General features: G+C 41.0%; 1 protein-coding gene across 2 annotated transcripts in view; it reads right to left on the reverse strand.

The window, feature by feature from the left end:
- The window catches only part of Sytl4 (synaptotagmin like 4), a 47,651-nt gene extending 27,025 nt beyond the window's left edge, over window positions 1-20,626 (reverse strand). For both annotated transcript variants that reach the window (XM_013115173.3, XM_005072502.4), the window contains exon 1: window positions 20,494-20,626. The gene's annotated coding sequence lies outside the window, so the exon portion shown is untranslated. The remainder of the gene's footprint in view (window positions 1-20,493) is intronic.
- Window positions 20,627-21,276: the final 650 nt, after the last annotated feature.

The raw sequence follows: 21,276 nt of genomic DNA on the forward strand, positions 1-21,276 counted from the left end.
GTACTGCAGACACTCTGCTTGTTATGAGAGGTTTACATTACTGGATGCTAGATTCTGCGTGCATTTGAACATAGTTATTTAAAGGTGATTTTGCAATGTCCAACAAGTAATGCTATTGTGCCTACATGTTTGAAAGATGACAACTGAAATTGAGCAACCAACTTGTCATAATCATTGAGAGTTGCCAAAGGTTACTGATGTTCAAGATGAAGTAACAAAGAATGTGTATCTTCTGTGCCTGAAATAACAATAAACTGCCAAAACACATGCAACACTGGTGTTTCATGTGTTTTGAATATGAGGCAATGTAGGCTGTGATCTATATGAGATGGGGTGAGAATTGTCATTTTCTAGTAAACTGTCTTGAGTGAGTTTTCCAACCAAATTGTAGAGGAAGAAGTCAGGAAAAACTTGCTAAGCTTCCCAGATTGAGAAGGCTAAGAACCTAAGCAAGCCTTAGGTGACCAGAGATCTCAAGACAGAGTATGCCTACACGAAGCCTCCTCCAAGCATTTAGCAAAGGACCAACCAATACAAGTCATCCCTGTGATGAAATTACTCTAGGTCAGGGAGTGACCCACCAGAAAGGATTCAAAAGCACTGTGCCTATCATTCAAGTAATACCAGAAACAGTGTCTATTTCCACAGCCAGACTATAAAACCTCATGATTCACAGACCACTGGCTCCAGAACTAAGTCTTATTACCTCAGTAGTAGGAAACAATTAGGCCTACATTATTAATTTCTCTGATCCTGTCCACCAAATCTAACCAGAAAAACCTGAAAGGATTGATCTATTTTCAAGTAACTTAAGTGCTTCCAAACAGCTTCTGTGAGTCCGCAAATGGAGCTCAAGAATGTTTAAGGTACAAAAATACACAACAGCTAACGAAGGAAAATTCATCCATATCTAGTACCATTAAAAGTTAAAAGACCTGCCAAAAATCAGGAAAATTCAGTGCATAATATAGAACAAGATCAATTAAAAATGTACAACAATTTCCAATATTGGAATTAATTAAATCATTAAGACTGGTTACTATGGCTGTATTCCATGTTATTGAAAACTAAAGTAGGGATATGGAAGCTATAAAATAAAAGACTAAAGTCAAACCTTGAAATATAAAACTACAGTGTTGGAGGTCAAACATACACAACACGACATTACCAACAGATTAGATATCATTGTTGAAAGATAATTAGCATGAAGACATGATAAATGATGCATAGTAGGAAAAAAAGTATGAAAGAAAAGAAATGAAATTAGTTGCAGGACAACTCCAAACTGTCTGGTATACATGTAAATACTCTAAATAAAGTAATGAATGAAAGTAGGAACACTAAAAAGTTCATAAATATAATGAATAAAATTTGAAAAGTACTGTTAAGTTCACAGATCCAAGAAACTTAATGAACTTCAAGAATAATATGCTAACAAAGTAATGACATGTAGCATTCCATAGTCAAAGCACATAAAATCAGAAATAATTAAGAAAAGTTAGAGTAGGGGACAAAGGTACATTGCATACTAATACACAGAGATAATGAGGAAATCACATTAATTATTGAAGTTAATTATTGTAAACAACCATGAGAACAGTGGAACAATATCTCTAAGATAGTAAAAGGAAAATACAATCTATTAAAAGAAAAATCTACATCTCAGGAAATATCGTTCAAACAGGTGGGTGGCTAGAAGGATGGCTGGTTGTTAAGAGGGCTTACTGCTCCTACAGAGGACTGGATTTTAATTCCTACCACCCATGGCAGTGGATCACAACTGTGTGGAATGCCAGCTCCAGGTGATCCAATGCCTTTGGCGTCTTCAAGCACTTGCACTCATGAGCACATGCCCTACTTACACACATAATTAAAAATAAAATCAATCATTTAAAACTGGGGGTGAACTGAAAACCTTTTTCAAACATGAAAAAGTCAGAAGAATGAGTGGTGGAGAGATTGTTCAGTGGTTAAGGGCACCAGCTGCTGCTCTTCTTGGGCATCCCGGTTAGTTTACCAGCACTCATATGTTGGCTCATACCATCCATAACTACAAGTTCTCTTCTGACCTTCATGGAACTGTACCCACATGGTACACAGATATATGTGCAGGCAAAACATTCATACACATGAAAATAAAAACTATTTTTGAAAAAGAAGTGCAATGGTGATAGGGGACCCAGGGCCTCATGCATACTGAGCCACACCCCAACTCTTGTAGATACAACTCAATGAAGGATTTTTATGTATTTACTTATTCAAGCAAAAATTACAATGGAGTACAAAGAAAATTTTATATCTCACTCAGTTTTGTGCTGCTATGACAAAATACCACAGACTGGATAATATATATATATTTAATATAAAGAAAATTATATTTGACTCAGGGTTCTGGAGCTGGGAACTTTAACGTTGAGGTATGACATCTAGTCTTTTTTTTTAATTTAGGAACTTAAAATATTATTTCCCTTTGTAAATTATTTTATTGATTGATTTTATTGATTTATTTGTGATGATAAGGGACCCAGGGCCTCACATATACTGAGCCATACTCTTGTGGATATAACTTAATGAAGGATGTCTAAATTTTAATTATTCAAGATGATGAGCTTCAATAAATTTTCATATAAATATGTGTTGGCTAGTTTTCTGCAAATTTGGCAGGAGCTAGACTCTTTTTGGAAGAAATAACCTGGATTGAGAAAATGTCCCCAATAGAACGGCTTGTTCTCAAGTCTGTGGTACATTTTCTTAACTGATGATTGATGTGGGAGAATCCAACTCACTGTGGGTGATGCCATCCCTGGGCTGGTGGTCCTGGGTTCTATATAAAGCAGGCTGAGTAAGCCATGAGGAACAAGCCAGTAAGCAGAATTCCTCCATGGCCTCTGCATCAGTTCCTGCCTCCAGGTTCCTGCCTTGAGTTCCTGCCCTGATTTCCCTTCATGATAGACAACATACTATAAGATAAAATAAACCTTTTCCTCCCAACTTGCTTTGGGTCATGGTGTTTATCACGCAATAGAAAGTAAATTAGAACAGTGTAGATAATGTATTTTGCTCATATTCACTGTGCATTGCCCTCTTTACCTCACCACCACATTTATAAACTTCCTGTTCCAAAACAGCTCCCCTTATATGTATATATATATATATATATTTAAATACAGATTGTGAATACGAAAAATGCAACATTTGACTTTGAATCTGACTCATTTTACTTCCCAAATCTTAGAAGATCCTTTTGTTCAATCTTCCCATGGCAGAAGGTTTAGAATGGCAACAAAGTACATGCACAAAATAGAAAGGAAGGGGTATGGAAAGAGAAATCTCAACTACGATTAAAACAAACACATTTGACAATAATGTCATAAGTCCATTCCTAAGGGTAGAGAACTCATAATCAAAACATCTCCTATTAGTCCCCACATCCCAACACTGTTACATGTGACTGTTGGAGAACACATTTAGACTACAACAGGAAGCAGAAGCAATGGATACTCACTCATATATGGATTTTAGACATGGATCAGGATAGTGCCAGTCTGCACTTCCACAGATAGAGAGTCTGGGAAACTGGAAAGAACCTAAAAGATATGCATATATGCATAGTACCCAAGAGAAGAGGATGGAGACAAGATCCTCTGAATGGATGGGGGACACGGCGAGGGGTGGGGGGGAGTGGGACTTGGGAAGAAGAGAGGGGGTGAAGAGGAAGGGAGTTGGTCATGGGGGAACAGGAAGTTGAGGGGCTGGGGGTAGAATAGGGGGAAGAGGGAATCATAGGTTCGAAGACAGATCAGGCACCAGAGTGACCTCGAGTGATCTAAAGGGATAACACCAATTGGCAAGCTAAGCAATAGTGGAGGGACCACCTCGAATGCCCATCCCTGATAATGAACTTGATGTCTATAACCATCCGGGAGCCTTCATCCAGTGACTGATGGAAGCAGAGGCAAACACACAATTAATCACTGAACTGAACCCGAGGAACCCAGTGACAGAGAGAGAGGAGTGATGAGCAAATTGGCAAAGAATGGGCTGGCAAAACCAGCAGAGACAGCTGATCTGAACAGGGGAGAGCTCTTGGATCCCGACAGTGGGGAGGCCAACATGGGACTGATCTGGACCCCCAAATGTGAGTGTCAGCGAGAAGGCCTGGGCAACCTATGGGGCCCTGAGCTGTGGATCAGTGTCTATCCCTGGTATACAAACTGTCTTCGTGTGCCTATAGCACAAAGAGGGATGCTCTCTCAGCCTGGACTCTTAGGGGAGTGCCTGGACCCTACCAAGAGTAAAATGACAGACTCTAGATATCCCCTATGGGGAAGGATTTGGCAATAGGGTGGGAGGGAGGGGGGAAGGGGAGTGCGGGAGGAGGGGAGGGAGAGGGAACTGGGATTGACATGTAAAACAAGCTATTTAAAATTAAAATAAAAAATGATTAAAAACCTATATAAAATGAGCATTAGTTAGAATCAGATTTTCAAGAAGCCACATCATTAACCAAATTTTTGTTTAAAATCATTGCTCTTGGAGCTGGTGAGATGGCTCCCTAGGTACAGTCACTCACCACACCAGCCTGATTATATGACTTGGATCCCCAGAGCCCATGTAAAAAGCCAGATACTGTGGTACATATCTGTCATTCCTATGGCAAGATGGCAGGCAGAGACTAGGGAACTGCCCAGAAGCACACAGACCCAGTTAGCCTAGAGTAAGAAGTGTGTAGCACAGAAGAAACACCAAAAAAGGGACAAGGTAGATGGAGAGAACCAACTCCCAAAGGTTGCTCACACACACACACACACACACACACACACACACACACACACACACATACACGCACGCACGCACACACGCATGCACGCGCCATAATACTTGCATACCCACACTCATATAAACCTCTCTTCCCCCTCCCTTCCTCTTTCCTCCCTCTCTCTCCCCCACCATCATCATAATATAGCGAAAGCATTTCATATCACTGCTCTCTCCAAAATGAGTATAAAATTTTTTTGTTTTTTGTTTTTGTTTTTGTTTTTGTTTTTGTTTTTGTTTTTCGAGACAGGGTTTCTCTGTGGTTTTGGAGGCTGTCCTGGAACTCGCTTGGTAGTCCAGGCTGGTCTCGAACTCACAGAGATCCACCTGCCTCTGCCTCCCGAGTGCTGGGATTAAAGGCGTGTGCCACCAACGCCCGGCGAGTATAAAAATTTTTACTTTTAATAAATGTTAGTCTTCTTCACAGTATCTACTTTTCATTCTTCCTTATTTATACTATTCTACATGCTTCATAATATGCTCTTTGTACAGCACTAAATAAATGTACATATTTGATGGGCTAAAATTGAAATAATAAGGGTAAGTAACCAAAAATCTTTAAAAGTTGCTTACAGGAGAATTGAGGGAAACCATTCTTATAAACTCCCTACCCTATGTTTTCTGAATCTGCTTGTATATGGACATTCAAGGCAATGTTAACTGGGAAACAATAATTCATTATGTTGACTGCAATGCAGTTGTCCTGGAGCACACAATTAGCATAGACATCTGTGCAGTCGTAAAGCAAATATCAAAGTGGACTCTATTATCTGTCACCAAGAAAATGGCAGTATTTGAACAAGACTGTTGTAAAGCACTCACAATTAATATCTGCTATATGTATGAGATTCCAAAACATGGGTGAAGGATAGCCCTTAAGGCTTTGAAAATCCAGTGCCCATGTGGGTTTATTTATGTGGGTTTATTTATTTGATAATCTAAAAGGAAGAGATTTGATTTTTAGACTGTGGTAAAGTAAAACAAAAAAGTCAAGAGGATGTGGTCAATCTCTAGAACTTCAAACAAACAAAACCATGCCACATAGAAAAGAAAGCTTTCAATCAACACTTACAAGACTGAAAGAAGAAACACAACTTAGGATAACCTCAGGTATATAGCAAGACTGTGTCTCAAAAAAAAAACAGTAGGGCAAGGAAAGAAGGGGGAGATGAGTGAAGGAAAGGAGAGCGGGGAAGAGAAAAGAAGAGGGATGGAAAGGGAAAGAGGAAGGAGAAATGTGATAATATAAAAAGGAGGCAGGGAGAAAACAACTAAGCTAGCCTCTAGGGATTCAGTACTTGCAGAAATCCTGTCTGGATGCTGCTACACACAAAGGAACAAGCAGCAACACAATGTCCACATTGGAATACTGTGTTGTTTGTTGTATTAACTGCACCTTTCCATTTTAGGGCGATGTCCCTTCTAGAAGTGTTTAATAAATACACTCATGGAAATCAGTATGTCTTAACTATCTAGTCTACACTACTGAAATTTAACACAGATTCAAATGGTAAAAATGTTAGATTTGACATCTCAAAAGTTTAAGAGTTCTTTTTGATGCATTCCAGAGTGAACTCCATTAACTGTCACCAGGGCAATAGCAATATCTGAAGGAGATCAGCTATCACAATTATTATCTATGAATATTCAACCCCCTTGTGCCTCCTGGATTTGTAATTATAAATTTATCTAGCCCCATAGATTTTTCCATGAGACTACCCTCTATTGTCCTAGTAATTACCTTTGAATATTTTCATGGTTTCCACTTCTTTTCCAGGCTTGGAGTTCTGAATTCTGCACTGTGTATAAAACATTCACTGACTGAGTGGACCAACTATGTTCTAAGCACCATGCAAGCTAACTAAGGATAAAGGAATAAAGCATAGTCCATGCCCACAAAGATCACACACTCAGAGAAACAGACACTTGAACAGGCAATCATGAAAAAATAAAGAAATAAATATAACCATAGTGGGTACATAATGCTGTTCTTAGAGGCCATGTATTTTTAAATGAAATTCCAGGGCCAAATGCAGGATAACTTCCCATGAATTGTTGTTCAAGGAGCCCCCAGAAGTTCTCCCAAATGTTGTCATTGCTCTTGGTTACTCAGCAGAATCAGATAAGACACTGTTGGTGAAGAGACTATGCACTCAGATAATTAAGCTGTACTAAATCGGAAGCTTCCTTGACACAAGCTAGCATTAATGGTGCTGGCAGGTGCTAAGCAGGCTGCTGGGTGATAAAAATCATCAATGGTCTTACCCAGCTGTGATCTCTGTATGATTCAATAATGACTTGCCAGGTAAGTGCAACAGTGGCATGGCTATTTAGGGCAGAACCAACCACTTTCTAGGTAGAGTTGAGGCCTGCTCTATGGTAAGAAATACATGCCTATTTCTGTAAACCTAATCAAAAGCCTCTAAATAGAGAGGCCACGGGCTTTAGTGTAGTGAGGAATGTAATACTGCTCTTTTGTTCAATGTAACCAAACAACCTCCTTATTATTTATGTTTATACCCATAGATTAGTGCTACTCTCATGCCAAATCAGAGAAGTTCCTTGTTGCATTTGGTGATGTGATGCAGAGACTCATATGCTTCCAACGTGCTGAGAAGTGAGTGTTGAGTGCCCCGCCCTAAAAGGGACAATTCTGCCACTGCCTCTGAGGCCTGCTAGAAGGGGTATCAAGGTTGAAAGAGACAGAGAATTGGAAAGAATTTTATGAAGACTATGGCATACACATTGTCATTGTTTACACACAGTAGCTGTGGCTACTGTCATAAGACATAATAATAACAATAATAAATGAAAGTAAGAGAGGAGCCAGTATGGGAAAGAAGGAAGTCGGGCCTGGCGGTGGAGGCGCACGCCTTTAATCCCAGCACTCGGGAGGCAGAGGCAGGCGGATCTCTGTGAGTTCGAGGCCGGGCTGGACCGACAGCCTCTAAAACAATACAGAGAAACCCTGTCTCGTAAAACCAAAAAAAAAAAAAAAAAAAAAGAAGGAAGTCGGCAGGAGTGGGAGAGGGACAACAGACAAGAATTGGGTACATATCACAATACATTGTACACACAGATAAAATTATCAACAATTTAAAAATTAATAAAGTTTCTAAAGTCTAAAAACTGATTATACACACATGCATGCACACGTACATATGGTAGCATGAGAATATTAAGTTGGAGCCTCTAACTCAGCTGGGGAGAAAAGCGTACTAGGAAGAGAATGATCAGCAGGAGCACATGAACTGAATGCAAGTTTAATGGGTAGCAGCTGGTTCACCAGGAGAACAAGGGCTTTCCATCAAGAGGAAAAAGCATGGAGGCATAAAACAACATGCTATAACCAGCATTGTAGTGATAATGCCTGACAAATTATAAAGGGAGGGTGTTAAAGGGGTAGAAGGGTGTGGGGAGCATGCTATGTTATGCACAGAAGCTTGATTAGTTAGCTTTTGACAACAGGATGCACTGAAGTGTCTCAGGTAAGGCAAAGGCATTTTAGAGCACTCAAACAGTTGTGAAAAATATCGATTTGAAGAGTGTGTATCATAAATCCTGGGAGAACATTACAAGAAACAAGTTCAGGGCACAGAAGTAGAGAGAGAAAGGAGACAATTGTGAAGGTAACACAGAGGTAGGATCTGCAGGACCAGCAAATGTTCTATAACACAGAAATAGCCTCTCCTATGAGGACTTGGAGTTCTGATGGACTAGATTTCTAATTAAGGACAATATAACAAAGAACTATGCTTAAAAGCACTGGATCTGAAGCCTGGCTGCCTACGTTCAAATTGTATCTTCAGTATCTTCCTGACATTTTATGTTGATGAACTTTGCAAAAGTTGTTTGACCGTTCAGAGTCTGTTTTCCCACTTGCAAGAATGGCAATAAGAAGAACTCTTGCCAGGGGCTGTGGGGATTCAAATATGCATCATGAGTAAAAGGCACAGCATAGTGTCTGGCCTGGAATAAAAGCCCAATATTGTTAGCTGCTTAGTTTTAATTATTATTAACCATATGCTTTGGAAAATATATGAGCATATGGTTGTTTTGACATCTTTCTATGAAATTTGAGAAATCTAATCAGTATTCTTGCCCAGATGGAAAATTGCCCGTACCTCTCTGCATGGATGTAGGCTAGTAAGCATAAATATTAAGCAAATGTTAGTAATTAGATATGATCGGTTTTAAAGATATTTATTTATACACTGTTCCAGACAGGATTTAAAGTGACTTATAAAGATACATAAAACATAGAAAACTATCATACATTTTTAAAGGAGGATCAAAAAAGCCAGAAAAACAGGAATGCAAACAAAGTAAAAGCCTCAAAGCCATGGCTCCAAAGTCAAAGAGCAAGTGAGGCTTCTCAGTATCTGGTGTCAGCTGCAGTCCACCTCCCACCAGGACACCCATGGAGCACAACCTCCTCTCACACATGTCCCAGGCCTTGACCTCTCTCGGCCCGCTGTCAACAGCTTTAGAGTGGCAAAGCTGTCTCTGTTGACCCTTAATGGTGAGAAATTGACAACTAGCTCACAGTTCTACATGAAGGGTTAGTATCTCAAATACCTCTTCTCCAAGTGAGTTCTACAAAAGGGGTTTTCATGTGCTGTGATGGTTTGCAGTTTTTTAAGATATGTACCAACTAGAGTGAAGACCATGTGGAAGGTGATAGCAGCTAACACTTCCATGTTTGCCCTGTACCAGGCACTTTTCTGCACATTTTCTACACAAGGAATTATTTGGTCATTCGAATCATACCACGAGGCAGGTTCTGAAACGTTGTGTACATTTTACAAAGGAGGAAAGTGAGACACAGACTGAGCAAATAACTTGCCCAAAGTTATATACCCTGGAAGAGACAGTCTAGTTTTCTGAATAGGCAGTCTGCTTCCAGAGTCCAAGGTCTCAGCCATTAGGTTGTACCATCTCTTTATAGTCTAGAAGTTGTGTTGTGCACAGTGATATTGGGAAAGGGGGCCATCTTATGCTGTGGAACTTTAGTTAGGTTTTTAAAGTCATTACCTACTAATGGATCAGTGTTCAAGAGGTCCTCAGTCTGGCTCATTTTCTCATTCCACTGACTTCTCTACAGATGGGGAAAGACCCACTCTCCCACATCGCTTCTAATGGACAGTGGTAGCATACTTTGGGGAGCAATGTAACCAATATGAAATTTTCTTAGTTAACTCTTATAATCCTATGTCCGGACAATTTTCACCAGATGGTATCTACACAGTTAACTTTCAAAATTGTCAAATATTGTTCACAAGGGGACTGAGGAAAATTTCACTTCACATACTATGTGCAACTCTGCAGCAAGTCCTGAAAGGAAGCACCATATCCCACTTTACACATTGTTCTTACAGAGCATGAACTTGTGGATGTGGCCTTATTTCCATGATTTCACATTTAAAAAACCCTACTTCTCAGGACTTAAATCCACCACAAATCCTAGAAGCAGTTCTCCATACAGGTGGTTCACAGAAATGTTAAATACCATAAAAAAAACGAGATTGTGGGTCAAAAATGAGACCATGGATCCAAATGCCCCACCTGGCAATAGGAGAAATAGCTATTAAGAAAAACCTATTTAATTCTCTAAATTTCAAAATCTTCACTAAAAAATTTTCCTCTCATGTAAGCCAGGCAGACTCCATAAGGGTCTATAAGGCCGAATGGTGGAAGATTGACCAGTTTACCGCCTTCTGTATTAAAATCTATTTTCTTAAGAGCCTAAGAGTTGGCTGGGCTGTGGTGGTGCACACCTTTAATCCCAGCATTTGAGAGGCAGAGACAAGAGGATCTTTGTGAGTTGGAGGCCAGCCTGATCTACAGAGCAAGTATCAAGATAGGCTCCAAAACTACACAGAGAAACCCTATCTGAAAACAAACAAACAAAGAGCCCAAGAGTCTTCAAAAATTAAAACTGTCCAGCATGGTGGTACACACCTGAAATCCCAGCAAGCAGGAAGCCAGGGTAACAAGACTGAGTTTAAAGTCAGCCTGGCTATGTAAGGAAATCCTGTCTCAAAAATCCAAGAACTGGGGGACTATTTCAGTGGAACAGCATTGACTAGCCATTCACAAAGCCCTGGATTTGGTTTTACCCAGCTCATCCTATCCCTATACCCCAAAATGAAGGAATATTATGAAATTAATTCATTTATACTCATTTTAAGTGTGGTCAGGCTGTAATTTTTCAATAAAGTTTATCACCTTGTAACTTCATTATCATCCCCTACACAATAAGCTTTGATAAAGCGGAACCCCACAGGGAAGACCCTGTTCTTTTGACAGGGTCACAGATGGTGGAGATTTCTAAACTGAACTCTAACTGGCATCTGTTTCTTGCAGGCCACGTCACCTAAAAAGCACCCACGCCATCCTCTTAGATGAGAAATCATGATGGCTCATGACTAATCCAGCCCATGTTCACACCTAGCTGTGATTTCATGCATTTGGCTTCTTTTTAATTTTAGGGATACTGTGATCTAGCTATGTCCATAGAAACCTTAAATACAAGCAAATAACCTGTATTTGAACTTTAACTGAGCTTCACATGTGGCAGATCATTTTAAAGTGTAAATTTCTTTCAAGTAAAATGTTACTAAATACACATGTGAGTGTGTGTGTACACAAAAGTTGGGGAAAATACAAAATATAAAATAAATGTAACATATTAGCTTACTGCAAGTCTTCCTTGCCTCCCAAACTGTTTAACCATAATTACTTGACACGTTACTTCAAATCCCCAGTGCAAGATTAGTACATGCATTCTCAACATCTGGTGTACTGCAGAAGCAATGTTCTAACAGTTAAAAAACAAAGGATAAAGAGTTACAACCACTTTGTACAAAGTAGATTTGTGCATTTCTTTATTTTCAATACTGACAATATACATGAAAGTGCCTTTAAAAGTTCTAATGGGGGAGAAAAATGATTTCTCATAATGAAGTAAGTAGAATTTAAGAGAAGAAAAGCACTCAAAATATCTGGATGTCCTTTCTTTGCCACACATATGTAAATATTTGCTCTTGTATTATTATTTGTTCTATGGGGAATTACACATAGAGGAATCTGCTTAGCAATGAAGATATCCTCTTCTTTTATAAATGTCACATTTTAAATATATACAAGCTCCTTTACTGGATCATAAACTGTATGAGAAAATGGACTTTGTTGTAGATTATGGAGAGGGAATGCAGTGGAACTTTATTTTGTTCATCTCTGTACCTTCAGTGTCTAGAGTGCTGCTTGACCTACAATATACACTCAATCAATATTTGTTGAATGAATGGGTTGGCAACAAAAATACCACTTATCATTCAACCACACCCAGGAGTTTATTGCCCAGAACTTCTCCACCTTTGATATCATTGATTCAATATTCCTCTGAATTTAACACCTTATCCTTCTATCTTGTTCACTTGGTGATCTCTCATATGCCATTCCTACTCCCAGACCTCACTGGACAGTCTTCTACAAACCCTCTCTCATCTGGTCAGCTCCTTCCTGTCTTCGCTTTCTTTCCTAGACAGTTTGGACTCTATTATCCCAAATGCACTCTTGTCAGTGTCCTCATTAACTCCTAATTTCATTACTGATATCTGATTTTTTTAAAAAGCCTAACCCATCTAAACTCACTTGTGTGCTTTTAAGCCTTCATGAGAGTTCCTGGGATCCAGTGAAGAAAAGAATCACCCTGGTAGATTATTATCCACCTGAATTCTTCATCACCAAGCTCACCTTGACACTGCTTGGCACCACAAATATGCTTCTCTGGACCTAGCTTGCCCTCCTGGTCTCCACAATACCTATCGCTCGAGTGACTCTAATGCTCAACCCAAACCTTGTCCACCTCAACTCCTGCTCCAAGAGGCTGCTCTTATATCTTCTCTTATCATAGGGAAATATAAATGCCAACTAACAACCTCCTGCTGCCAAATCTAGAAAATTATGCTCATTTGTGTCCACTCATGGTAAACTTCCACCTAATTCCAGATCCCCCCATGAGGCATAAGGACCTTGCTGTATCAATTATACCACCCTTCTTCTCATCATCCTTCAGAGATACTAAATGAAAATTGACTTCCATATATCCTAATACCTTTCCTGATTTACCCTTTCTCTACTCATCAAAGACAAATTTCTCTAAAGAATTATCCACAGTCAGTACCTCCAATTCCTCTCTCCCCAATTATTTCTCAACATGTCAGTCTAGCTTTCCACCTCATATTGCCCTAAAATTGCTTCTACTATGGAAAGAGCCAGGAACTCCCCAAATGTAATAGAGAATTCTTAGTCCTTCTCTTCCTAGAATTCTTTTAGTCCTTACCACAACTGATTATTTTTAATATAACAGAAATAACCATTTTAATAGAGTTATTACATCTGGTAAAACCATTGAGATGACATTCAAGATGTGATAGACAGACAGAGAAAGAGAGGGGGGATTGATTCAGGGATGAACAATGTCTGAAGCATCAGAAAAATTTCCACCAATAGGGAACTGATAATTGTGATACATATAATGGTAAACTGTGTAGCTGTTTAAAAACTCAGTTCTATGTACTGACATTGAAAGTTTACTGCGAAATGATAAATAAAAATGTAAATATTGCCGGGTATTGGTGGCGCACACCTTTAATCCCAGCATTTAGGAGGCAGAGGCAGGCAGATCTCTGTGAGTTCGAGGCCAGCCTGGTCTACAGTGCAAAGTTCCAGGACAGCCTCCAAGACAATACAGAGAAACCCTGTCTCGAAAAACCAAAACATTAGATATTATGAGTTCATTTGTATTTTTTAACCTGTAAATATACAGGGATGGAATGGATGGGTGGATATATGGGAATATCTTACATAGGCATACAATGTCTGGAGAAAAAAATAAACAAGAAATTACCTCTAGGAACTAAGATAAGCAGAGTCAATAAAACTTTATTTAACTCTTACTGGGTCAAGAAATAAAAATACCCTCATATCCCTCTGCACACTAAGCTATATAAAAAGAAGTTGAAATGAAGTAATGACCATAACTATTGAGAGAAGATGCTGTGGGCTCTTCACATCTTAAGGAGGGAAAGGAGTGTGGCTAGTGGTATCAAACAAGAGAGAAACATAGCCAATAGTCAGGGAATACAAGCAGATAATCCTTAAGGGAGGAAAATCAAATGGTCAAGATATATAAAGTCCACTCACTGGCAAGAAATGTTTTTTAAATTGTTTGGTTGTCAATTCAACAAAATTGCAGAAAGACAATGTTGATCTTCTTTTTAAATATTTATTTTATTTATGTGTATTTGTGGATGTATGGCTCATGTGTACTCTGCCTGATGTAGGTGCTGGGAACCAGATTAGAGTCCTCTGGAAGAGCAGCAAGCTTTCCTAACCACTGAGCCATCTCTCCAGCTGCAATGTTCAACTTTTAAAAAGAAAGATATAAAAGGTACTCTCATACCTTCTTGATAAATGTAAAGTGGTAAAATCTGTTAAAACAAGCTGACTTTTCAAAAGGTAAACTTCACAGAACTTTTCCCAGTTGCAATGAATTTTGTGATACATTGTTTAACACGTCTTTCCTGCTGGAATGCTCTGCAGGAAAAAAAGACTAGTGTCTGTCTCCACTCTATCTCAAGTGTATGGGTAGCCAGACTCAATGCACAGCTCCTACTACGTTGCAAGTCCTCATAGCTACCACACAGTGTGTTCTCCATAGATAAAACAATGCTTTCTGATATGTCACTGGAAATAATTTAAAGACACAGTCGCCAAGGCACTCCTGGTACCTAAGCTGAAAAGAACTACAAACACAAAACAGTGCAGATACCATATGAGTTTCCTATCTCTTTAAAATACCTGGAGTTCAAGGTAGTTTTAGATGGTCATGGACATGTGATTGTCTATGGCCTATCATTTCAACTGTTCATTTGCTGGCACTGTCTAATCTCTGACCTTGTCATTTTCTGACACAGCCATCTAGACAAATCTCTCAAAGTAGATTGTTCACAATGATTCCAGACTTGTGGATGGTGATTGATGTTGGAAAGTAATGAAACCAGCCTCTGTGATTTGAGAAACAAGCTACAATAATAATTTTTGCAGCTTTAAGGAGGTATAATTTACAAAAGTTGTGCATATTTGCAGGAAATGGGAGCTGTGAAACACATATGCATAATCTTGATGCTGTACCCATCTTTTCATCCTGCTCAGATGCCACTGGAGCCCATCACCACTCTTGTCAGGAGCACTACCCTCAGCATCTCAGCCCTCGGCAGCATCACTGGTTTTGCCCCCTCTTGTCTCAACAAAAGAACTATTTCCACTTCTCTACGTTCCAGTATTTTCTCCACTTTCATTCTGCTCAATCGCCACCCCCAGCTTCCTCTCAGACCCTATATCATCTAACTCTGTGTGATCTACTCATAAACAAGCTTCTCTCCATCCTGGATTTAAAGCAACACAAAATTAATATCCTGATCTCCCATAAGCCTTGTCTCCTTCCAATCAAGGCCAAGCTTCTTCAATGCAAATTCCACATTGTCCCATATTGGGGGTGTAGCTGACTGGTAGACTACCTGCCTAGTATGCATAAGACTATGGGTTTGAGCTCTACCATGGAAAACATGAAAGAGATACTTTTAAAAAGATCACCCATCCTTAATAAGGGCATAAGTAAAAAAGAAAATACTCCTGATAGTAAATGTGTAAATGCTCTGAGATGACAACTGGATCTTGTCTACTCAATTTTTAATGTGTGTGTGTGTGTGTGTGTGTGTGTGTGTGAAATTTGTATTCCATTGATAGTAATTGTATGTATTTAAGGGATGGAATGAATTTTGGTCTATGTATACATTATATAAAGATTCAGACTATTCTTTTTTAAAAAATATACAGTTCATTATCAGCAGTCAGCTTGCAGTATACTAAATAACTAAAACTTATATCTCCAGTTGAAGTGAAACTATTCATCCATCGATCAATACCTCCTTTACCTAGAAGATCACTTCCTAGAATCATTTTCCAGGGACTGGGGAACTGATTCAGGGGTAAGAATTCTAATGATGATCTGAGTGTGATCCCCAGAACCCATGTAAAAAGCCTGGCATAGACAAGGAGGGTGGAGCCAAGAAGACAGGGGTTCACTAGCTGCCAGCCCGACCAAAGCATGGCGAGTCCCAAATTCAGTGAGAAACTGTTTCAAGGGAAAAAGGCAGCACATATGGAGCTGGACACTTAAAGTCCTACTCGGGCCTCTGTGTCCACAACCACAAGCATATGTGTACACACACAGACACATCACACGCTCATAAAAAAAGCTATTCAACTGAAACATTTATATGTACTTGACCATTGTGTAAGGATGTTCAGTAGAAGTGGGCGGTGGTGGTACACACCTTTAATCCCAGCACCAGGGAGGCAGAGGCAGGCGGATCTCTGTGAGTTTGAGGCCAGCCTGGTCTACAGAGCTAGTTCCAGGTCAGCCAGTGCTACACAAAGAAACCCTATCTCCAGGGGAGGGGAAAATATTCAGTGAAACTTCATGGTGGCTTAGACAAGGGTGGCAGGCAGAGGACATGGAGGCATACGGAAAAATGCATGATACAGTTTGAGGCTGAGATCAACAAGAGTTCAAATCCTGTATGTGGTAGGCTAAAAAAAGACAGAAATCAAGGGTGAACCAACATTTCTTGGTTCAACAAACTAAATGGATAATGGTACCCTTTTTCTTAGTCATGGGAAACTGAAGGGAAGGATTAAAGATGTTAGGGCAATCAATAATCCTCATTTGACCACATTACCCTTGAGGCATCTATTGGATGACACATAGAAATGTCAAGTAGGTCACTAAGAACATGAGGTGTCAGCACAGAAGACCCAGAACAGAAATGAATGAGTACCAGAGAGATGTGACAGCCATGGTGCTAGATGAACTTCTGAGAAGGTTTTGGGTCGAGAAAAGTCTGCAGGCTGAGACACTCCAATGTTCGATGTTTGGGGACAGAAGTTTTAAAGAGCCTAGGCAATTATTTGTGCAAATTTCAAACAAGTTAACACAATAAAAGGTGAGATGTACACATTCACTACCTTCCCCAGGACCTAGCCCCTTCCAAGTCCACAATGCAATCAAATGCATTCTGGAAGTTTTTCTGACTGGATCCTGCAAACTGCATTTAAACAAAATAGCACTTTTGTTTTGCTACACAGCTGTTGCCTCATCCTATAGAGAATCATTATACAACTAGGCAGGTGCTGTAAAAGCAGCACTCAGCTGGAACTTCTCCTATAGTCCGTCCCCCAATATCCACCTCCCACTTTAAAAAGGCAATGAGACTAGAAACCTAATTTGTGGCATCTTTTATTCCTTTGAGTTCTTCACTTCCCTGTTGCATAGTCACCTTCTGTACACTCTCACTGACTTTGCCAAATGCCCAAAAGGCATTTCCTAATGGTGGCTGAATTCACAGTTCCCTTCCCAGTTCAGCCACCTTTATGAAAATGAACCCACGAGAGGAATATCTTCACATTAACACCCACAGATCTGAACTTAAACATAAAGAGGAGGCTCTAGGCAGGCATGCTTGTTCACATCGTCAGTCCTGGTATTCAGGAGACAGAGGCAGGAGAATCATCATGGGTTTGACACCAGAATTCTAGGCCAGCCTAGGATACATTCTGAGACTCTATCTCCAACAAATTAGAAATTAAAAAGAGGAAATATGTATAGCTAGGTCAACATTGTTATGAGGAATAGAATCTCAAAGGGAAAACAAAAACAACAGAAAGAAAGTTGTGTGAGAACTGGGCCTTGGGCATCCTTGCATGTGTAAGGAAGTAAACTGAGAGAGTTTGATCATAGGCTCAGGAAAGTACAAAAGAGTCCCAATCCCTGGAATGGTAATGCCATTCATGCATTCACTCAACAAACATCAGTATGACCCCCATGATGCGCTCAGAACTCTGGTTCCTTTGACAGTCACTGAATATAAAAGACAGCAATTCTTATCACATGGTCTTTGTGTTATGGGGTGGAGATGACATAGTCAATAAGCAAGACGAATGTAGGAAAGAGGTAGGAAGAATGTTTAGGGAAGGAGTTGCAAATTTAAGTGGGTTTGTCAGTGACAGTCTCCCAACAGAGGGACAACACTTCCGTACAAACCCCTCCTGTGGATCCCAAGTAGCTCAGGATGATTTCTTCTTATTTCAGTCGCACCACCACCATATCTCAATCCCTTGGAGACATAGCATCCCCAATCCCTGGCACAAATATCTGTGCTTCAAAACCCAGTTACTGCCCTTACAAAGATTACTAGCTTCCAGATGGAAAAACAGAGTGGTATTCAGACTTCTGTTGAAGTGTAAACAAAGTCCTTAAACATAGTATAACTAGTCATTCTGCTGGGGGGTGTATTCAATGAGGTTGTCTCAAAGGCAGTCACTTTAGGCTAAATCCTGAGAAGTGACTATGAATTAACGAGAAGGAGGGATATGAGTGGCAGGTTTCCCAGAGGTAAAAACAAGAGTTTAAGTTCCACAGGTGGGGTTGAGGAAGACATATTCTCCTGACTATCTCTACCTAAACTACAAATAAAAAGGGCAAAAGTATCACTCTGCCTGATGTGGTTTTTGTCACAGACACATATTTCTGTTAAATACTTGTCAGCTGCTACCCCTTTGTCTATTCCTGGCCACCAGGAAAGGAAGAGATTGAATCAAAGTGCCCATCCCTGGAATCCAGGCACACACCTCGAAAATCCAGGATTGTTCTCTCCTAATTTCAAGACAACTACCGTGGAGTGGAGAGCCTTGGAGGTTACCTTCATCTAGGCACATTCAGGGGTACGGACTTAACAACAGCAACATGCAACTGGTCCTGTGCTTGAAAGATATCTGGCTAAGATATGAAGAAGGTGATTCAGCTCCTCCACAGTGCATCTAAGATGGACCCAAACTTACAGCACCCCCACAAGCTCTGTCCCGCCGTCAGAATGGAGTTTAGGGCACTACGCTTAATCCCTCAGGCTTCTTTTCACTATATCAGGGTTGTAACTGCAGCACCCATCAAATCGAATTAGTATGCAGCTTGTCTGAGACAATACGAGGACTTACCGCCGTGCCTGACTTTATCCGTTCATTCTACCATCATTATAGCACTTCCAACCTTGAAGGTAAAGTGCTCAGAGAACACCAAGCAGAATGCTTCATAGTCTCACAGATCAATAATCCCAGAACAGACTTGCAAGCTCAGCTTCACCACTCTGACCTAAGGTGTAGCATCTGAAATCATGTTACCAATGTTCATCCGCTACCCAAATGGAGCCTCACAAACCATCTTTGTGGGTTTTTTTTTCTACTAGGATTTCCAGCAAGTCACACACACACACACACACACACACACACACACACACACACACACACACCAAGAAAAAATTGCCAGTTATCTCCATTAAACATTGTTTTCACTACTTCAGGGTAAATTTACTCTTTAGTTCATTAACCCCTTAATGGCAACATATTTATGAATAGCAGGGATATGAAGCTGAAAGAACAGCATAGTATTCAGTTAAAAAATAAGAAGCGCAGGACAGATGGCATACCTGTAATGGCAGCACTTTGGGAGGTAGAGGCAGGAGGACTGCCTGCTGGTGTGAGTCCAGCCTGGTCTACATAATGAATTCCAGACCAACCTGAGCCACAGTGAGAACCTGTCTCAAAGCAACAAAAACAGAAAGGGGGGAAAGTGGAGTGAGGGGATCCAGGGATGTAGTGGAACTAGTTTTTCCCACAGACATACAAGGCTTAGTGTCGATCCTGCTACAAGCAGTATTCTAGAATGCTAGGTCCTCTGGTCCCGAAGCTGCAGCACAGTAGGGGGAGAAAGGGTTGGTTAAAGCAAAACCCATCACGTTTTCAAGCAACCAGAATTTTAACCAAATTATTTTGCCATAAAGTTCTCCTCCGACCCCATGTTCTCCAATGCTACAGGCTGAAGGCACACTGGTACCCTGCCAGAAGCAAAGCCCCAGCTTGCTCGAAGTGGTCATGATCAAGGAGTTCAACTCTAAAGTACACAGCTGGGTCTCCAGCTCCAAACCCATAGGGAGCCCACTGAGGCAACACTCACAGTCAACTGGGGAAGCTAGGAACAAACAGAGATCAGGAGGTCTCAGAAACAGCAAGGGGCCATAGAAGGAGCTGGATCGGCAAGCCCTGCGAGAAGCAGTCACAAAAAGGTGACTAGCCGCCCAGTCCGAGGTCACAGCTCACAGCTCTGCTGGAAGCCCGTCCCAGCCCGCACCCGGTCAGCTCTCCAGAGGTGCCAAGGCTGGCGGGAAAAAGCCTGGGTGCGCTGGGTCAGCGATACCTGTGCAGAGACAGCACCCAGAAACACGGTCCAAGAGAACCAGGCAGGAGCAGCCCAAGAGAAGGAAAAGTGGCAGGGAGGGACCGCCTGGAGCAGACGGGAGGCACCGTGTGGGGCTGCGGTCCCAAGACGCGGACACGACAGAGGTGCCCCTGTGGCAGCTGGGAACAGAGGACAGGGACACACAGGGTATAGCAGGACACACGCCCCTCCCGGGAGGGGGATCAAGACACGGGGCAGGGGGTCCGCAAAGTCTTAGACAGATGGCAAGGGGCACTCACGCACTAGCTGCCACCTACCTGTCACCTGCAACAGGTGCTACTAGGTGACCAAGGTCTGGGTGCTGAACGGTAAGGTGGGTCTCTAGGTCCGAGGAGACTGAGACCACAACCCGGGCGGCGGGCCCTACTCACCCTCCCAGGAGGCGGAAAAAGCTGCAACTTTCCCTGGAGCGGGGAGGAGCTGGACTCTTAAAGGGGCCGCGCCGAGCGCAGGGATATTTTAGCAGAGGGCCAACTAGCAAAGAAGAGTTCTGGGAGCCAAAGCTAAGGCGCTGGAGGAATTTCCTCCCGAGTTCGCAGACTTTGAGGACCTACTGGATGTACCTCCTCTGCCATTCACGTCTATCCTTGCTCACACTCTTAGATGATGGGGGAGGGGGCTCACTTACTTTTTTGTTCAGGAGCCAAAAGTTGTTCAACTGTGAAGTGCTTCTAAGAAAACAAGACTCTCACTGGGGGAGGGAAAGAGATCTTCTTCAGTGGCTTAGGCATTGGTAAGGAGCCCATGCTGCTGTAAATAATCACCCAGGACCCTGGTAGCAATTTTGATGAAATGGAATTGACTCTTCAAAAGTAAATAACTTAGATAAATTTTTAAAAAGAATGAAAAGGTGACTAGATCGATAAAAAAAGAAAAAGGAGGTCAGAGGGAGTGGAGGGGAACAGGAGAGGGTAAAGATTGGGAGATAAAAATGAAAAAGGAGTCTGATTTTTGTTTGGGGAATATTAATATATGTGCCATTCAGGCTGACTTTCTGTTTTTCAAGGCAAATAAACGTATCCTTTAGGCAAAGGATATAG

Source organism: Mesocricetus auratus, unplaced genomic scaffold, assembly GCF_017639785.1.
Source record: "Mesocricetus auratus isolate SY011 unplaced genomic scaffold, BCM_Maur_2.0 Super-Scaffold_100003, whole genome shotgun sequence".
Lineage (NCBI taxonomy): Eukaryota > Metazoa > Chordata > Mammalia > Rodentia > Cricetidae > Mesocricetus > Mesocricetus auratus.